Source organism: Anguilla rostrata, chromosome 2 (assembly GCF_018555375.3).
Source record: "Anguilla rostrata isolate EN2019 chromosome 2, ASM1855537v3, whole genome shotgun sequence".
Taxonomy (NCBI): Eukaryota; Metazoa; Chordata; class Actinopteri; order Anguilliformes; family Anguillidae; genus Anguilla; species Anguilla rostrata.
In genome coordinates, this window is record NC_057934.1 from 50122485 (window position 1) to 50141355 (window position 18871).

General features: G+C 40.4%; 1 long non-coding RNA gene across 1 annotated transcript; it reads right to left on the reverse strand.

Moving 5' to 3' along the window:
- Positions 1-9579: 9579 nt before the first annotated feature.
- On the reverse strand, positions 9580-18814 carry LOC135248319 (uncharacterized). Its single transcript, XR_010328409.1, has 3 exons — positions 18726-18814; positions 14626-14750; positions 9580-9912 (listed from the first exon to the last, which is right to left on the reverse strand). It is a non-coding gene; the product is annotated as an uncharacterized LOC135248319 (long non-coding RNA).
- Between the last annotated feature and the right edge of the window lie 57 nt (positions 18815-18871).

Sequence of the window (18871 nt, forward strand, 5' to 3'; positions counted from 1 at the left end):
GGCTGTCCGGGGGTGACAGCAGTCAGACGCCCCCTCCCTCCGACTGGCACATCCTAACAAACTCATCTCTTCCCTCCCCCGTACTATCAAATCTCATCCCCAGTTGCTCCACTGCCTCACGCACTCCATCTCCTCTTTCTCTTTTCTATTATGGGCGACATTGAGCAGGCCGCTCTATTTAGAAAGTATTGACTGTCTATCATTTGATGGTTTTCCTGAGCTATGGGTCTGATTACATTATAAGTGTGCCCAATTATGAGGGCCTGGGGCGGGGAGGCAGGAATGGAGGGGTATGTCGTGAGTCAGGGAAACGGATGGCGTTTATGGGTCTACAGTGTAAAGGCTCAGCCATTTGTAGGGATTTGTTTATTCTTTAGGCTTGTTGAGAGATGATTTCATTTTTATTCCTCCCCTTTCTCTTTTGTTGCAGAGGTGATGTTAGGATTTCACTGATTTCTCTCAAGTTGCATTGCTTAATCCAGAACTGGCAAGGGGTCTGTGATTCTCAAAGTTAATATTCTTTTGTTTTAGCCTTCGTGTTGCCTCAGCACATTCAGACGGTGCTCATTGCTGTATTGAGGAGCTCGGGTGTTTACAGGATAGTCAAGGTTAACTCCTGGCTTCTTCCTGGATCAGTGTGGGGGGGGGGGGGGATTTCCCCGGGGGTGCCAGATGAAAGTAAGCAGCACCTTATCGATCACATCTGACCTGTTTCTGTCTCCTTCGCCATCTGCAACTCCACAAGTGACCTGCCATTAGATGCCTTTAATGGAACAATACTGCCCAGCAGCAAATGCCTCTTTCTCGTGCTGTGCTCGGTAGGGAAGTAAGATATCTGGGAATGGTACATCCAGAGTAACTGAGTCTGGCTCTCACCTGTGTCAGTGATGTGAGGAATCAGTTGAGAGCCGGTTCAAAAGCGGGGATGTCATCAGTGACAGGCTTAAATCTTCTGAGATACTGTGGGCTTTGCTCCCCTCCTCCACACTTTCTCATCTAATCTCCAGGGTGCTTGCTCTCAAACAAGCACTTTTATATAAGAACAAAAATACACGGCTGGTATCAACAAGGCATTTGTGCCCTCTTCCAGTGGAACAGGAGAAAAACTGGTTTTCGAGATTGTGCTTAACTTTCTTTTTCTGTTCACTGGAGAAAATTGAAAATGTGTTTTCTTTGCCCACGACTCTTTACTACAACGCTGAGCTTCAGCCAAACCTGATCCCTTTTGTTGCGATTTTGTCCAGAGCGTACACTGTTCTCCTCCTGACCCAGTCTCCTACCTCCTACTTCTTACATATCAGCTGAAGGTATTGTTGGTCAATTAAACTGTCCCCTCAATCAATCGTTCTTTTACAGTTAAACATTTTGGTACAAGCCTGCCAGTATTTGACTGGTCTATGTCTACGCTGATAATTCGCACAGCACCTGATTGACAAATGTTGTTTAACAGCCAGCTGGAGGGTGAGAACTGTACTGCAACTGCCAGAAGACTGCAAAGGGACACCAGAATCATGGGGGAAATGACATGAGCTAGAGCATGCTGGAGGCTATGCTGTAGCCAGTCTGCCTGGCCAGATGCTTTGAAACCACAGAAGTAAAGCACTTAAAGCACAGAGAGAGGAAAAGGGCTTGTCCTAACCACTGCTTCCTTAGAGATGATGCTAGGAAACTTAATGAGAGCTGATTCAGTGTTTATTTGAGGGCTCTACTAACACTGTATTCAGACCTATATATACATAAGGTACCTTCTTTCAGTCACTCAAATCGCTTATCTGAAAGAGTGAATGGTGACCTCCTCTACAGCTACTCTGCCCAGCCTCAGAGCTGCATTTAGTCACATTATGTAGGTTAGGAGATTGTCTGCTGTTACTTGAGGACACAACACAAGAGAAAACTGAAGGCTTCATCCCCCTATTGATTTACTAACTATTAAATGACCGATCACAGAAATACGTACAAATATAAGTACTTTTTGTGAAATCCTGCCCAATGTAACAATGTTACACATAAATACTAAATAATTAATTATTATTATTGATTGATATCAATGTTTGTGTTGGGTAGTAGTACAGTAATGTATGTTTTTGTGATTTGGTTTGATTAGGTTTAAATTATAAACCTAATAATGATTAGGATTAGGTTTTCATTATTAGGTTTATTATATTACAGTATTTTCATTACATTACAATTTTGCATTATCTTAATTATGAATGTTGTTATTTAGTGCATGCTGAGTGTGTAAATAAGAATGTTTGCTGGCAATCAATCATCTGGGCCAATACCCAGACTTCTTTATGGCAATAATACATTACATTTAGGCATTTAACAGATGCTCTTTTTTAAAAGTATAATCCATTTATACAGCTGCATGTTTACAAAGGAATTCAGGGTACACACTTAGCTCAAGGGTAAAATGGCTGTGTCCTGCCTGAGCATCAAAAAGGCCCAATTCCCTAAGCATTATGGGACACTACCACTCGGTATGCTGTACTCTCAATGGCTTGTGAGGAAAATCTCAGATCACGAGTTCTCTTAAGTGTAAGAAACAGTGTCAGAGTGATTCATATAGCCCTGTTTAACACTTAGCAGTTTAGAAGGCTTCTTAAAACAACTAAACACTGAGAATTTTCAACATCACAGAACATGGCTCTTTTACAGAAATTTAATTTGTTTTAATGGAGGACAGAGGCTCTGCTGTGCCATTCACATTTACACAGATAACCTAAGCTATTTTCATATTTAAAATTTCAAAAAAATAAAGAATCTACAGACATACTATAATTATATGCATTTTGTCAGATGAGCCGTTGTCTTTTTTTGTTGTCCAAATTGTACAGTGTATTGTATCAACTCTATTGTAGTCTCACTTCACTGACTGCTAGTACAGTATACTGGGCTAAAAGAGAAAATATGCATACATGCAAATATACAAATAGCTCTGGTGAACACAACCCCTAAAAACTATTATTCTCTGATTCCAGATGTATTCCTAACTTTTAAGAAAAAGACCAATGGGCAATATATTCTTAATCATAAAGAATATATTGTTGTTACACAGTCTTTTACATTTATGTTCCAACTTACTCATTTTAAAGAAAACAGTGCACACAAATGTACATTAAATGCATTATATGTACATTGGACAATAGCTGATGACTCACTTTCCTTGTTTTGGAGATAATTATAAAAAAAATATATAATTCATAATTATCTGTACCGTTTCATGATTTCTTGCTCAAGAAGTTGAAATAATGTGATTCGTATTGCAAAGATTCTCTGAGTGCATCTTTGAGGACAATATCTCCACCCCTTATTTGCACTATGCTCCCTTAAATGCGTATGCACTAAAGAGAGAAGTGCACCTTGCGAAGACTGCGTAGATAACACACATACTGCGCTTCCAGCCTTGTGCATAAGGCGCATGTTTCTGGGGCTGAAGGTGTCGTATCTGCATCTGAATATAGTTGCAAAAGGCTTAGTAAATCTGGCCTGCAATGTTTAAAACATGCACATTAAATGGGTCTGACTGCAGACTACTCATATTTGGAGATAGGATGCAGTTTGTGGAGCAAAGCTGAGTTTGAACAATGGGGGGTTAGTCAGTGGCCAGGGAGGGCTGTATATGTCACCTTTGTGGCTCCTTTGAGGCCCCGTATGAATTATGTCCACTGTGCTCATGCATTTCAGAGAACCTTTGAAGTCAGATGAGTGGCTGCTTCAACGACAGAGGGCTGGCTCTTTCTTGTTTTGTTGTTTTCTGAAAGACCTATTTCTCTTTTTTCCCCAAAACACAATCTGTTGAATGACTCAACTTCATGAAAGAGAAGTCTAAATTAGGATAGGAGTACTGGGACCAAAGGCTGTGCTATCAAGAATTGGGTGATAGCCTCAGGAACTTGGTCATGAACAACAGCACTTTTTAGATTTGCCATGCTTTGCTGGTGATACTTGACCTTTGGCAAGCTGATGTTAAAAGCATAGCTATGTTATTTTTTGCCTTTGGTTTATAGCTGTAATTAACATAATTTCTTGAGATAATAGTTTAGGGTATTATCGTTCAAGCAGGGGGCTTTAGTTTTTAATGACGGATAATTAACTGAGCAGGAAAGACTATATTTGATATGAGCAGACAGTGGAGAGCATTAGTTTATGTTAAGTAAATATGTCGTCTGTCACGATATATCTGTGAGAACAACTGAGTCAGGTCTTTGCTTGGTAAATGAAGATGAAGTAGCTCATCAAGCCCCTGTTAATTTGACTTGGAAAAAGCTCATAGACCTGCAAGAAATGCAGGAGATGCTCTGTATGACGTTTTAACATGCTCACTCTGCTATAGTCAGACCACGTGTCCCTTGTTTTCCAAGGGGACCAGGTGTTGAGATAGTGAATTAAAACTCAGCATACGCCATCACTTTCTGGCATGATCACACCACCCCTTTGCCATCTGCCCCTAGAGAGAGCACCATCTGGGCACCAGCAACCTCGCGCCTGCCCAGCCACTCAGCCTGACTGGCCTGTCGCCCACACCCACCAACACGAGCTGCCAGGGAGTTCAAGGTTCCCCCGTCATTCTTGCATCCCTACACATCTCAGTGCTAACATCTTATAAACTAATACCATTCACAATAAGCTTTCTGGGGAACCATAAGACATTAGACACATACTGCAGGATCAATGGTATCCAGAGGCTGTAATGGATTCATTTATATGTTGTATTCAAGGTAAATCACATGCACTATGAAAACCCCCAAAACTGAAAAAATGATGGGCAATTACTTGATTTAGCATGGAATTCTCCTTGGTTATAAAATGTATACCCAGACTACAGGGATAAAATAAAAAATAAAATAAATGGATGTTAGTGTATTGCTGTTCTTTCTGGGGCTAACTTGCCTAGGCAGCTATACTCTTGGTAACTAGTTACAGTAAACCGTAACCTAAACAAGCAAGCAAGCAATTATGCTTGTATGTACCTGTCTATGTATCTGTAAGTGTGAACATAATGTATGCACATATGAAAGGTAGTCATGTGCAGTATTTATTAGATGATCAGTGGATTTGTGCTCAAGGTTGGATGATATCTGAGATGGATATGCATGTATTCTGTCCATATACAGTCTGTCTAGTTCCCTGCAACATTGAATGTGCATTACTCTAAATAAGTACACCAGATTACTCTAAATGAGAGTACAATGCATTATATTTCGAAGTAACATGATCATAGAAGACATAATTTGATATGTGTCCGTACATGTATGTGTATGTTCAAGCGCGTGTGCTTTGAGAGATTAAAGCGATGAATAAGCATGATCTGTTTAATGAACGTCTACACGATGACCTCATAGAAGAGTGACACTCCTCTTACTCCCTCCCACTCCTTTCTTCCAACGCGAAGGCCGAGCCTGTGTGGTACCAGCAGGCCCATTACAGCCGGCAGGGGATGCTTTGTGGGTGATGATGAAGTGACTCAGGCTGGGAGGAATGATCTGTCCTGGCGGATGTGTGGCTTTTCCATATTAAAGGCCCAGCAGGGCGGCTACCTTTTACAGCGTCCATCACATAGGGCAGTTTGAGATATATGGAGCCCCCTGCTGTGGCTGTCGCAGCTGACTTAATAAACAAGTCCCTTTTTGGCAGGTATAAATCTGGTGATATTGAAATTATCCACGTGAGGCCTAAATTCTTCTGCAATAACATGTTTTTAACAACAATTCTGTGTGCCGTGTAGGTCAAAACATTGCTGAGTTGTAAATAAACCATTGGGAGCAATTTAACATTATTTTTTCTCCGTTCAGACTTTGTTTTCTGCTCTACTCTCGTGTTTAGTGAACAAATTAACAGATGGCCCCCTGACATTCACCTGTTTGTCTTCCTTCACACTGCACACTCCAGCACATTACAAGCCTCACTGGGGAAGGATAACGCACGTCTTTCATTTTTACTGCACTTTCCCCTAACCACTTGCCTGGCAGGAGGAATTCTTCCTAATAATTCTATCTGCATTCTTTCTAAGAAATAAACCTTTCGCTCTCTTTCTCTTTCTCTCTCTCTCTGAGAGAATATCACAGCTCCCTGGACTGTTGTACCCCAGCTTCCTACATGTCACACTGTCAGGAACATGCTGGATTTGCATTTTTTACAGTCTATTTAAGTTTTCCCTTTCTGAAAATCAAACCAGCTTTTTTCTATTTTAATTTTTATTTTAGATTCTAATCTAAAATATCCCAGTGAATGTTTGTGTAGTTTTTTTTATTTTCTTTTTTACAAAGCTTGTATTTAATAACTCATGAAATGTTAAATATTATTTCACAAATTCTTATTAATTTCTCGTGATATTTTGGTGATGTCTTACTTCACATCCACCCAGAGGATTATAGGAATAAGTGATATAACATAATCAAGCTTTCCAATAATATTGCTAGTTTAAATAAAAAATACTTTGAAACTTTGAGCTCAGAAACTAGCACAGGTCTTTGTCATTTTAAATTTAAGCTCCAACGCCTCACATTCCCTGAAAGTTCTCTGAAGCCAGGTTTCAGCAGCGATTTACTGACTGCCTGTTTTCTTGTCAATAGGCTTTTCCTGGAAAAACGACAGCTGAAGGTGCTTATTTTAAGCCGTCAATCATGCCTTGCCTCAACTTTGCTGGGTTTCTTTGTTGGCAGCTCATCTGCATGCCATTATGGTTGTGGTACATGGTAATGGAGCCATTTTCTGAGAGCAGTGTAACTGTGGGCTACATAAGGAGAGAGGGAGAGAACTCTCAGCAAAGGAAGCGGTGTGGACGTGCGGTGCATGACTGAGAGCCCTAACAGGCAGCTGTGGCAAAATGCCTGAGTGTGGAAATCTGTCACACCTGAGCCTGGCACTGCACACTTCACCACATCCATCCCAATTTAGTTTGATTCAATGACACTTTATTGTCCCAGACGGCCAATTCATTATGCAGCCTAGTTTATATTTCACTACATAAAAATAGCAGTACATAGACAGGCCATCTAAAACCACACAAAACACAAATTGGGTGTGCAGTTACCCAGAAAAAAGCAGTACTCCATTCCATCATTAACTGATGCTCAACTTTTCACACAACGAGATCACTTTCAGACCCTTGACCTGGGGTCAGTGGAGACTGAGCAAAGAGAGAGCAAGTGGGAAGTTTGGGATATAGCTCAGGGATTGATGTCATTAGCGTGATTAAATGATGAAAGATGATATGCACAATATATAATGAAACATTTACACCAGCCAAATTAATTTTAATTGTTTCTCTTTTAGGCTGTCTGTGCAGTATTATCATTTCCCAACATATAATGGAAGTGACACTTATAGTGGTCCACTACCAGGCAGTAAAGCCAGGCATTCCGGGTGAGCATCAGCTGTTCAGAGAATGTTATATCGTTTTTGAGTGGTCCTGTCACTCTTACTGATATTAACTGTTAGCCCTGTGGGTACCTGCCACACTGTCAGGAGATGTAAATGCAGCATTAACTCAAAAAACTGTCTGACTTACACTACCCTACCTATCCTGGGCAGGACAACACCAGTCGAAACACTGCATTAAAAGTCATAACTCCCGACTCCAGTCGGCTAATGATGACAAGGTGACAACGACGGCCCAGATATGAACCTGCAACGCCTTGGCTAATAGACCCCAAATTCCATCCTTTGTGAGGACCTTTACCCACTCAGGAGCGCTAATGCACTCGGCTAGTCTTATGAATATGAGTATTTACACCCTTAGCTAAACCAGTTTTGGGACTCTGGCTTCCTGGGCCGAATCTCCCGTTCCAGCCCTTACCCTGTTCATCAGTATCTTTCTCCGCTGCAACTTGCCAGGACCGGCCTAGTGAGGCCAGGGCCACCTCCGCCGCTCCCTCTGCCACCCTCGCCTTTCTCCTTTCAATAAAAGAAAAGCGCCTCTCACAAAAGGCCTTTGTTTCTGATGAGTGCCTTTCATAGCGGCGCCGACGCCGGGCCCTTGTGGATACGCGGCTCCCTGGGGCTCAGACCGTGCCCAGCCTCTGCACTGCTCCAGGCTCATTGATCCAGTCCTGCTTACAGGAAATCAAAAGAGCCTGCTTTCCCCCGCTATGGGACTGATGAGCGCAGCCAGCACATACCCTCCCCTGCTCCCACCTGGAGCCCTGCACCTACAGCCACAGACAACGGCGTCCCTTTCTACCTGGAGGGTTGGGTGGGATTGGGGGGGGTTGCGGAGTTGGAGGGGAGCGTTATAATCAAATTTTTTTGTTATATTTCCTGGTTTGAAATACCACAAATAACCATAATTTATAGCAGAATTACATCTGTAATTATAGATAATTCCTCTTTCTAATATTGTCCTTATTGCATTTTTGTGAATATTTAAGAAGGACCTATGAGCAAATTAGCAATGCATTATAATGACAGCAATGAATATACAGTAGGAGAGATCTAGGGGTGTTGAAATGAGTAATGAGTGAGGGCTGCACCATACTGAAATTATTCCCCATTGTAGTTGCACAGGGTAGCACCTTAGCTCCCTGAGCACTTTTGTTGAAATGGGAAAAATAAAACACCTGAATGTGAAATAATTTATCTGTTCCATAAATAGTTTGTTTGGTTAAAATAATATCTTACAATGGTCCATATTTTCATTTTGAAATTCCAGATAGGTTCCCTCTTTAATGAAAGTTTCCTTCACACATTTAAAACCACATATTCAATGCATTCAGCAAGGATTTGAAACCAATATCCTTTATCTAATTTCCCAGACAGTTGAATAAAAATCACAAATGACACTAGCCAATGGATCTAACGTGTGTCTTTCGTTCTTAATTGATTATTTTACATTTAATGTTAACACTAGGATTTAAGGAAATCGCAGCCGATTTACAGCCATTCAATGAAGCATGCTATATGCGTAATTGATGATATGCTGTAATGTAGTGATAAGATAACAAAGTCTTGTACCTTAGAGAAGAAAATCGATCTTGTTCACGTTTTAGCTCAACGGCAGACACCGAAAGGCAAATAAAATGCCTCAGACCCCTTTTGTTGCGGTGAGCTTTTGTGTTTGCGTATCAGTAGCAGGACCGCGAGTGCACAGATGTGCAGAGGCAGGAGAGAGAATGGGGAGGCGCTGGGTCAGGCGAGGTGGGGGCGGAGTAGCCATTGTTCACTGCCGCTCCGCTCTCCATCATCCAGCAGGCCGGGCTCTCAGGGGCCCGCCTGAAATGCTACCCTCCTTAACGGTGTCAACGCCCAACTGTGAAAGCAGCACGCGGGGAGACGCTGCGATCACATGGTTCAGGTTCCCTGTGATGAAATAAGTGAAAAAAGGAGGGGGAAAAAGATCTGTGTTTGTTTTTTCCCCAATGTTAAACTGTGAATACTGGCAGAGCTGGGCCAGTCGTATAGTCTGCATTAATCTCATATGAGCTCCACACATGCTCTGTCCTTCAGAAGAATGGCTTTCATTAATCAAATGTATTAATACAGTGCTCGTGACAAGATAATTGTCATAGAGCGTACCACAGAAAACAAGAAATATTTTTTATATAAAATTAATAAGGTTTGATAGATTAAGAAAAGATGGGTACATAAAATGCATAAAAACACTAGTATAACTAGAAACACAAACAGATGGCTCTGACAAACGTGATACACAGAATATGTATATTTGAGCTGTGCTGAATTCTACATTGATATTGGGCAATAGTTGTAAATGTAATTCATTAAAAATAAATTAATTTAGTGAGAACTAAGCAGCAAAAAATATTATCATCAAAAAATCTCATCATGAGGAAAAGGCGAGACTTTCCCCGAGGCAACCAGAGGAAGACCGTAAGGATGGGCTGCAGTGTGCTGTCCAGGGTCCTGAAATCTCCCGGGCTTTGGGAAGGCATTCCCACTTCACCTCTCCCAGCACTGCAACACGCCCATACACAAACAAGAGAAACACATAGCTCTGATAGCTCAGCCAGCAGCCTTAATGTACCATAGTTATCCTAATTTGGATAGCGATATGTACCCCGTCACTTGTTTCTTGCTGTTTCAAATGGCCAGTTATATTCACAGACCTGTTTCATCATTGTCTCAACAGTCCTCTCAAACACCGAACTGAAATGTTATTCATTTGCATGCAACAGTCTAGAACAGTGACATGCCTGGGGTGGGAGGGGGGTGGGGGGCGTAGGGTGGTTGGGGTTGAGGGGGGCATCACCCCTGCCCTTATTGCTGGAGTGCTGAAGTGCCCTTGTTTTTTGAAAGCTTTATTTAATCAGTGTAGGTCTGTGCCCTAAAGGGACTCTTCAACACTTCATTTTTGCCCTAATGTCACGACACACTTGAACTGCTTAAGTACATCTCTGGTGTGACCTCAGGGAAGAAATGAAGCGTGGGCCACCCTAGTAGCATGAGACCTTCAAGGGCATCCTAATAGGACATTACCATGCTTCATTTTAGCGCTAAAGTCACAAGGGAACTAAGTGCATTTTCCTAACTATAGAAGCAGGGGGAGGAAGGGACTTCTAGGGCACCTTATAGGGCGAAAATAAAGCATCCAAGTGTCCCATTAGGATGCCCCTTTGGATGAAAAAAAGTGATGGTCCCTTGTGCTACAAGGGTGCCCCTAAGAGCTGCTCAAGTGCTCCTCTGGTGTGACATTAGAGCAAGAAGGTCACAGGGTGCTTGAGGCAAAAACTCTGTGCATGTTTTCTACCATAGGGGCACCCTAATAGCTTTGCTGATGTGTTGACTTGCAGTGTACCACGTTGGTCTGTGCATCAGCCAGGCTAGCACCCTGGACTGACTCTTGCCAAAAGTGTGTGTGTGTGTGTGTGGACATGTGTCATCTGTTTACATGTGCTTGTCTGTAATACGGGTAGGTGAAATGGGTGGTGCCCTTTTAAAAGTATCTTAATAGTGGTTCTCATTTATCAGACATCTATGTCATTCCATTCTCGCAGTTTTGATTTAAAGACAAATTATGTTGGGGTAGGGCAGATCTTATTGACCTTTCTCAAAGAAATACATTTATCTTTGGGTTCTTTGTTTTATTATAAAGTATAGTCCTAGGTGAGCCCTTGGAGACTATACAACACTATGGCAAAGGAAAAATGAAAAAAAAAAGCCTTCTCAGAAAGTCTGTGCATGCCACTGAGAAACCTAGTCTTGCTTGCTGTGTGTGCGTATGTGTGCGCAAGTGACCATGTTTGACTGTGTGTGACCTAATGCATGCCCGCCGGGCCCACTTTTGTGTACACGGAGAAGGGGCCTATTTTTCGCCCTTGCCCCTTAGAGAGTCCAGGCCATACGCTGATTTGGTTATAGCCTCTGACTGAGCTATGTATTTTTGGCACAGGTGTTGCAGGTAGCCTGCAGACACCAAAGAGACCAGAGGAATCGCTGGTATACAGCAAGATTAGAGACCGGAACCCTCCCGCCCTGGGAATGTTCACAGCCAATTATCTTGCAGGACTGCGGGCCACAGCTAGCACCAGCGACCTTATTGGTGTCTGCCTATCCATACAACACTGTTGCTACACAATATCTCTTAGTCAGTTAATGTCTTTCTTTCCACATGCACCACAGGAGAGGATCCCGGTCATAGACGTAAATTCATTGTCAAAGTTTTTATTGTTTTCGTTGTTATTTTTGTCGCTTCTTTCCTGTTTTAAATCAAAGCATGATTTTGTATTCAGCAGATCTGGTACGCGTTGATACTGACAGACGTGATATTGTTTTCATCTCGAAGAATTCCTGGGCCTCCTTTAATAAGTCTGTGTCATTGCCTCTGCCACACAGTGCAGTCCCTGTCAGAGTCCAGTCCTTGTCACTGTTTGACACAATCTTCACATATTTTCAGGCTGTCTCCAGGCTGCCAGAGCTCGCAGAATTATACATCTAATATGTTTTCTTACTACTACAGCCACAGCAGTATTTCACCAATGCCAGGATGTCTATTTGTTCTGGTCCTATTTTCTTATTCTCTGCAAATTTACTTTCCCCAAGTCATATATCTCCCTCCCCTTGCCTCCAAACAATATTTCACTGTTTTTCATTACCATTCCATGTTGCTCTGTTTTTCTTAAATGGATCTGACAGACTAAAACATTGCTCCATACCACAAATCTGAACCGTAAATTCGATAGAAAAGGAGGTTATTCTCTGTTTCTGTTTTTTATAGCTTTTTTCACTACTGCTCTATGGATTTTTCTTTTTTAATGGTGCTCACTGCATTCTAATGTTCATGCTCTTTGAAAAGTAGATCTCATCCTTTTAGTGTTCTGCAACACATTAAGTAAATGATAGCAGTTGACAGGTGGGGTTTTTATTGTTTTTCACAGGAGCTGCAGAGTAGTTGGCTTGGATGGACTAAACACCATCATTATGAGTGGCTACTAGGGACTGAGGTGCATCCCTTCATATCTGAACAGACAGGCAGGTAATAAACTAACTGGATCTCATGGACATCAAAGGCACACAAAGGAATTCAGGTTGGATCTTTTTGTTGCTTAATAATGCAGAGATACTGTGCTGCTTGATGTAATGTGCAACGCAACCCCTATTTTGATGGAATAGTCAGTCATTTTTTGCCCCATTTTTGCAACAGTATGAACTGATGCTCAGAAATGCTTTATTTCCAATCTGTATAAATCTGTGCCCCCATTGTTGGCAGAAATAGATGAGCTCGGCATTCTCTCCGCTTCATCTCTAGAAAATAATAGGCCCTATAATTAGTTTAGTATGTGATTTGTATCTTTACTTAACACATTGCTATTTAAAGCAAATTAATCAGCACTCACTGAGTTCTACAACAGATCGTCCACTAATTTGTATAGTAACATACAGACATTTATCATGACTGATTTTTATATTTCTTAAGCCTAAAAGAATCAGCTGTATTGAACAGATTTTCTTTCTTTTTTTTGATTCAACAGCATTTGGTCTTTTGGTATGGACTGAAAACAGATTCTTTTTGCATGACATTCTAAAACTCAGACTGAAGGGCTAACAATTCCTTTACTCTGTTCCCTAAGGCAGATGAGTACAGGTAGGGAATTTGCTTACCTATATGTATGGTAAAGATAGGTCAACAGAATTCAGTATGTGGTTTTCTTTACATTCTCATCATATCATCCTTCATCAGCCTATTTCTTAATGTGTATTGCCAATTGACAAATTTTATAACATGAATCTGCCAGTTCCCATTGAATATCCAAGTGTAGAAATCTGCAACCTGTGATTTCACCGGAACAGTCCATTTTGACTGCCTCCCTTCAGGCCACCTCAGACCTATATCCACAAGAATCCACCTCAAAAAGATCCGAGCCCTGATTCCTCTTGGCTCTCTCTTCTAGCTTGCTCGCTGGGAGCAGTGGAGGTTTCGTCCTTGAAGAGGACAGCTGTGTGCACATTTAAATGTGAAACTCACTGGAGCAGTCTAATGAATTGAAGTGACTTGACGTCATTCATGGCATGGTCATTACATGAGAAATACAAAGCAGACTTTCCTAGTTCATCTAGCGCTCCTGCATATTTTTGGCAAGTCCCTGGAGCTAGTTGAATTTAATAGAAATGTCAGCCTTACCTCCGAGTCACACTTGAACTCTGAGGTTGAGATACACATGTTATGGAAATATGAGTCTCATTACTGCCTTCCATCGCTTTATTCCCTCATGATGAAAAAGTTCAATTGCAGCTACTTTTGCATTTAGCTCACATTATGGAAACCGACTTTACCAACTCTGCATCTTTGAAGTAAGTATTATCCCATTGTGTTCCGTCTCATCTATACCCTTACTAATGCTTCTGGTGGGAATTTCAGAACATGATTAGCTGTAAGTACATGGATACAAAAAATGTGTAATTGCTCCAGACTTCATCCATCATGAGAAATAAAACACACAAAATATAAATTAAACCAATCTAAACTTCAGTAGAATGTTTACATAGGTAAGAGATTATTCAAGAACTAAATATTTCCATTAAAACATTGATTTGGAAATGTGAGGCTGAAATTAGTATAGCTTCACTCATCTATTTCCATGTGAGAATGAATTACACAGCATAGATTTCTTTGTTTTAAAGAAAATGTTACTTTTATCCTTTTACTTTCATAACAGGTTTATTACATTTCAGTTTATATGTTATGATATTTAAATATTGACTGCTGACACTATTATATAATATATTTGTGTTTACATGTAATATAAAGTGCCTCTATGTATATGCTATTCAAAGTTCCAAACCCCAAAAGAGAATAACAGCTTTCAGAATTATCATCCAGACAGCCTGAAAATTGGTCTCATCAAAACAGACAAGAGGGTCAGACAGGGGATTATAGTTAGATTTACAGTATGATTTTCAAAACCATTCATTTTGTCGTGTTTTTACATTTTACATTATCTTTTTTTTTTCTTTTTTTTTGAGGTAGGAACATTTCCATTTAAATATGGCAGGTAAAAGGTAAATCTGAAAGTTTTTTTTGTGCAGCATGAGCTTATATATAAACGGTGCTCTACTGCTCTCTAGTGGTCATTTTATGAAACACATCCTCATACCTTTACGTGACATTATAAAACCATGCATGTGAAAACAAACGGGCACGGAACCGTCCAGACCCACGGCGCAACTCACTTCCACAGACACATTTTAGCTGGCACCACCGGCGAATGCGTCCAGCAAAACGTCCCTCAAAGGTTGTCCGTCAGCGAGTGAGTGAGTGACCACATTTTGCCATGTATAGCCCACGGCGCCAGTTCCTGCGTGCCGTGGGAAAAACAGTTTAAGTGATTATATTTACCCCCTTTCTCCATGGGTAAACTAACTGTCTACAAGTGAGAATTTAAGCAAGGGGCAGTCAGCTCAAGACCTCATAATGTAAAAGTATTCAGGTATTAATTCCTCCCTGATTTGAACATCTTTATAGCTAGGATGGGACATATTTTATAAGGCTGAGATAATCCCAGTCATGGACAAGAACGCAGTTCTCAATCCTGGAACTGTGTTCCTAATTCATATACACCGAAGGGCATATGTATTTAAAGCAAAGTATTTTCAAATAAATTATGTCCTGATGATTCAACACAGATTTCTTGGGTAAGTGTAAAATAAACATGCCATTAAAATGAAATCCCAGCATGGAATAAAGGGCTGCAGGAAATGAAAGCTTTCCAAACAGGCTGACCCTAAAATTCAAAATAATGCATTTTATTTATTTATTTTTTTGTCAGCTTTTTCCCAATTCACAAGATACACAAGTCTCCACAGAGGAAGGAGAATGTAGATACAAGAGACGTATATGCCTGACTGGAGCTTGGAGAGGAACTCTTTAGGTAATTGGTTTAAACACTGATGGAGCTGTTCCTGCTTTGTTGTGACCTCAATACCTGCATAGTTCCTTCCTAATGTACCAATGTAATCAATTCAGAAAAATGTTTGTTCTTGGACTCACTCCCAGAGCAAGACTATTTCAATTGTAAGTAACAGGCTCTCTGCAAATGATTACATTGCTAATCCACTGCCTTCAAAAACAGTCTCTGACGTCCCGGCTGACATAGCTGTCGGGCAGAATTTATTTTCCAGCTCTCTGCTTATAGCATCATTCTTGTCTGCTTTAAATAGGAATGTGCGGGTGATATCACTGTATAAAAGTAACCCACTTTGCAAGTATGAAATTTTAAGAGAGAAAATATGTGGACTGAATCTAGCCATAATGGGACACAAGTGAGACAAATGTAGTTATATTTTTAGCAGTCATTTTCATAATCATAAAAGTATATGTGGAATGAAAACAAAATTAAACAAATAACAAAGATTAGCCAAAAATCTATATTTAATGCATTTATAATTACATAGAGGTTTGTTCAAATGAATTTTAGGATGATGGGTTGATTAGATCTAATTTTTCCTCCAAAATATATTTGCTAGAACAGACATCCTCTTAATTTCCTTTTTTATTTTCAACGATATATTTTTATTATTAACTCATGTAATAACTATTTTCTTCCCCTTTAAAAAGGAAAACAAAATATGAACATTATTTTGACTTAGTGCAGTTGGAATTACAAGTTTATCTAGCATACAACATAGACAAGTGTATTGTATTAGCAATTTCAAGAAAATATCAAAACAATGCATGCAGTTATGAGTCCACAGATGGATTAGTAAACACTTCAAATGATTCCGGCCTGAATAAACCTGAAAGTAAAACATATTTTTATTGAAGCCAATGCTGTGAACTGCAGAAGTACACCAACTGAAACTCAATTTGATTATTGTTGTGATTGCAGGTCTGGTGCAGTACATAAAGGGTAATATGTGCATTAATCTGTTCACATTGGTTGTTAATATTGGAATTTAAAATTATCAATAACTAATTATGTGGTGCATTGTCATGAAGAACCACTGTTACGGGTAGCAATTGATCAAAAAGAACTGCAAAAGGAAAAGGATGCAAAAAACCTTTTGACTATTTTTCCTTTTTCCAAATTTACAGAAAACACAGTCAAACACAGAATTATATCCCTCAAAACAATATCCCAAAATCAAGGCTATCTGGAGGAGATCTTGCCACAGAGGCACAGAGGACAGGTTTTAGGCAGTTGTTAAAAGCCATGCTATAAAGCAGCCCAAATCCCAAAAGGCACTGCAGACTGGGCCCTGCTCCTTATTATACAAACATGATGACATCAATGAGCAAAGGCTAGGCTGATTGAAAATCAGCTTTATTTGTGCACGCAGAGGAAGGCTATCTGTCCATGTTGCTGAAGACCTATGTGGCTTTGAAGGACAAGAGGAAGCACAGGCAGAGGTTCAAAGAGGAGACACAACCCTCAACAACGAGGCTGATAGCAAATTAGCTTCAGTTGCTCATGCCTCAAGGTGATGCTACTGCTATCCTTGGTGCTGAAGGCCTCCCTGGTTTTGGCCAACACCAAAGGTGGACATAGACCATCTCTTCCCTTAGCATAGCACATTATTTAAATTGACTATGGCAAAATAATATCATTTAAAACCAACGTTGCATCTCTTAAGTGTGGAAATATCTAATGGGGCACAGTTATGTATTCCATCTTGACATGCTGCATTCTTAAAGAACAATTTAATTCAGCTTAACTGAAGACAGAGGACTCCATCTCTGCGTGTTGAAATGTCCACACATCCTCTGTGGATTCATTTCATGGTTGATTTCATGATATAAATTCTCCCTCTACTCCAACTGCCTTAGTCACTCACACACTCTGCTATTAGATTCACTAAAAGTCTACTCCCACACCTCACATCAAAGAATGAAAGCAGCAATACAACACTGCGATCAGTCACTTAACATGTTACTGCTGGGGTGGTTAGGAGGCAGGATTAGTGACAGGCTTCACTCTGCTCTTCCAGGTCAGCTGGGGTCAGGGCCCTCTGCTCCCCTCAAGCAGCCAGCAGGGTCTTGATCAAACTGACATGTCTGATGGTGAAGCGTGGGTTCAATGGACTGACATATAAAGCTTGCTCAGAATTAGCAACACCGTGGAAAAAAGAGAGCTGCTCTACTCCTTGTTTCACTAAACAAGCTTTCTGCTCTTACCAGAGCAAAGAATCCTGTCATGACTGAATGAATTGTCATAAAACAGAAATGTACTGTAGCTTATAGCCTGTGGTCTTGTGTTCAGTTTCTATGCAGGACATGAACACTATCCATAAATGATCTTGACAGAATATAGCGATAAAAAAGCAGATCCCTCAGTATATATTTTGCTAGTATGAATCCGCTACAGTGGTGCACAGTTGTCCAGCACTTCTGTTGTGTCAGCAGTTCAGGCTTTTGTTCATTTCAGCGCTCCTGCTGGTGAGATTAAACAGAAATAGTGGACCTCTGCCTCAGCCCTCTGGTTTTCTAGGAATAGTGTTATGCCTTTTCTTTGGTAGAGGACATTAACTTGCAAGAAGTAATCATTTTTCTTGGTTTTGGTATGTGTTCCTACTGAAATTGTTAACGGGGGTGACTAGAATCCATGACTCTGATTTCCTTATTCTTTCTTTTCTTATCCTGCACCATCTATATTACATTTTTCATCTGAGCTACTGATCTTTTGAATTTGAAGTTTGCAATCTCTCTTTTCTTCTTGAATATTCACTTTTTGGCTTCCTTTGTTGTTCGGCTTCAATTTAGTTTTTCCAAGCTATCCATGAATTCAATAGCTGTGACATTTTGAAGTACAGTGAAGATTTTTTTTTCATAATAAGAGAATTAACATACACACTCCATATAAGCCATCAAAATGTCATATCAGGACATAAATAATGACAACTCACTTATGATCCAAAGATGATGTGATACTTTTATTTAATCATATGTGCTTAACTTTTTGACCTGTAGGTTGTCATCAGTACAAGTTGCAGTAGCCACACAAACCAATAGACCTATTTGACCTTCCCTGTGTGAACAATGCAATTTGTTTTTACAAAGGCATGTGTGTCAAAATTTGAAATGTTTTATTTCGTTCAACTTCTAGTAACAGGTGGTTGGATACTTCATATTAAAATAAAAGATAGGCCCGTGATATCCATCAAATTACAGACTGGAGGAGCATGCCCCTGCCTATTATAAGTGCTTCTAGTTTAGCTATAATGCTTGAGTTGGTATCAAGTGTCTGCGTTATTTGAAGCGCACACGAAAGATAAACAGGCATTTGCCTCAGTTTCCGCTTTGCAATTCTTAACACAATTGTTTAATAATGTAATACCTCCCCAATGCGTTTTACGGATCTTATGGCCACTGCCATCTTCCGGAAGCTACAAACCACCGCCAGATTTTCACGCCCCTTACTACCTCCACTCACTAGACGGCGATGTTATATGTTTGCAATCCTTTTTTAAAAGGTACATTATC